The sequence below is a fragment of the Rattus rattus genome, chromosome 14, assembly GCF_011064425.1.
Source record: "Rattus rattus isolate New Zealand chromosome 14, Rrattus_CSIRO_v1, whole genome shotgun sequence".
Taxonomy (NCBI): Eukaryota; Metazoa; Chordata; class Mammalia; order Rodentia; family Muridae; genus Rattus; species Rattus rattus.
In genome coordinates, this window is record NC_046167.1 from 14,110,956 (window position 1) to 14,113,761 (window position 2,806).

The window sequence follows — 2,806 nt, forward strand, 5'->3', positions numbered from 1 at the left end:
CCAAATTTGCTGTGGCCATTGCTGGGATGCTGGTACATGAAGGACCAACACAGTAGCTCAACGATGTAATTTCCACATAATTCACAGACACTAGTGATGTTCTCGGGCAGAAGGCCTTATCTGACAATGACTGCAGTTTGTTATATGAGACCATACAGACAGTCTTATGTGAATTCACATAGAACAACACATATGTCAACTTAGATTAATAAAATAATACAATATCAAAATCACATACATGATACCTTCCCAAGTTCTTGATACATTGAATTCTGTCTCTGGGGTGATGAGTGTTTGAGTTGCTTGTGTATAGTTGTGAATTGTGGTTATGTGTGGACATGAACTCATGGAAAAGTATTTCCTATTTTTTTCATGCCTCCCTGGGACTTTTGAAGCCATTGTAGTCATATGACAGGAAAAAATAATATTAGCTTTGTTCTAAAAAAAAAATGAGCAAATCCAAAAGATCACATGTGTAGCCTGGAAGTTAAAGAAACAGAGAGTATGTATGTATGTATGTATGTATGTATGTATGTATGTATGTATGTATTTAGAAGGGTTTGGGCATAGCTGGAAATGAGGACCAGAGCATGGCAAGAAGAGAAAGCTGCCACAATGGAAGGAAAAGAAACATTAGTGTAGATGACTATCTCTCCAAAATGAAGGCATTGAGACTTTACGATTCCATAATCATTGACTCTTCTGACTCCTTGGTGCGGCAAGCCATGTGGTCTTTGATAGAGTCTCAGCACAATGGTGGGAAGTGATGTTTTCTCTTCATTAGCACATTTCCTTCTCTTACTGTTGAAAAACAATCTTCCTAAATGACGGAGCTATCAATGTAAGGTACCTACTAGAAGGCACTCAGGGATCTTCTCATTCACCAGAATAAACTAATTAGCAGATGAATCACAGGCTGATTTTATGGCAACCACAGGTGATTTTATTCTGTGTGTAGTTAGGTCTCCTTGCATCAGTCAATTCGGCTTCCTTTCCTTCTCCTACAGTCATCCAGAGGTAATCAAGCTCATTGACTCTGTCCAATCGTTATCTACCATCGTGTACTCTTCCATTTCTCTTCCCTATTGGCAAATATTGCCCATTTCCCACTCCCCACTGCAAAAGTCTTCATTTACAACACTCAACCAAGAATCTTCAACAAATTGTCTTTCAATCTGAATAGCAATCGTTGTAATGCATGCCTTGTTTAAATACTTGTATGCTTTTGTTCTTCCAAACTGCACATAAAACATGTCATATAAACTGATACTTTAGCTGATCAGCTCTTTGTGGAAATTGAAAGTTTTCATATATTCAAAAATGCATTTAGCATCATTTAGGATTGTCACTCTCTTGGACTCACTTTGATCATATGGTAATGACTTTGCTTTCATATATGTGATATTTGTTTGTTTGTTTGTTTTCCTCAATACATTTTCAGGTCTGGAGAACTGATGTTTTCCTCTCTTCTGACAGACTATGATATGGATGGCTGGAGATGGGAGAGTCTTTAGAATCCTATCACACCTATGTCCCTGGGTTTTCAAGCATGAAGTGTATACATTTGAGTGAAATTTTTATAAAGTATATGAGGCGGCTAACCCCATAAAATTGAATATAATAAATTCCAAGGGTCTGGTGATAAAGACACAGATTAAAAAACAAGGGTTTATACAATTAACAAATTTTGTTGTTAATAAATTGAAATCAACAAGTAAGAGAAGTGCTTTCCATACCATGCCTCCTTGATATCGGTTGTTGATTTCATGCTTCATCATCTCCACATAGAAATAGTTTTCTGGAAACTAAATTTCAATCTTGTGTTGCCAGAGAAGTCTATATGGTGTCTACTGCTCACTATCTGTACATTGAAAAGCATGGAAGATTGAATATGTAGTGCCAGGGAAACATCAGTCATCACCCAAACCAACAGGAGCCAATCTGATGCAACTCACAGCAGGGTCTTTATTCTATTTGAGCTAGCTTTCACTCTCCCCGCCCCCGCAATGCACCGCTGTCACGCAGGACACCTTTGGTGGTAGGGGAGCCCTGAATGTCTATTGTGGCAAGGATTTATAGTAAGCAGCAAGCAGGGAGTATATGTGCAAGCACCTAATTAGAAAGCTACTGTGGCCTTTAACATGATGGACTGGTGCTGGGAGTCAGATCATAAATTTAATTTTTGTTCCCCTCTGCATTGGTGGTCATTAGGCAAGGGGTGGGCTTGTAACCTGGGGGATGCAGGTTTGTTGGGGGAATAACCTGTAGATGCTGGCCTTGTTGAGTGTGTAACCTGGAGATGCTGCTGGTCTTGTTGGGAATTAGCCTAGAGACGGGGGGCGGGGGGGGGGGAGGCAGGACACAAAGGACTTAGAAATGTATGCTAGTATCAGCCTCTTAGTTTACCTGAGTTTAATCTTAGGTCAGGTTCTCTAAAACGGAGTCTGAATTTAAAAGATTTGGCATCTCAAATATATATTTGAGAATGAATTCTGGGATTGCTGGTAATCCTAAAGGTAAAACCAAAAACAAAACAATGAGCCCACTTGTCCTCTGTGACTCAGCTGTCAGTTCTTGGTGGGGCCTCATATAGCACTGGAAGTACAAAGAATAAGACTGGCTTCCTATATAGAACAGCAGTAGCAGAAAGACTCTGCCCTCATGAACCTTGTTACTGTGGTCAGAGGAACAGGACCTAGTGACTCATTTGTTCCTTCTCCATGATCTTTTTCTTTTTTAAGCCGTGCCTTGTTTTGTAAAAATTAATGATTTTCTGAGCATAGCGGATTCCCAGATATGTTTTAAA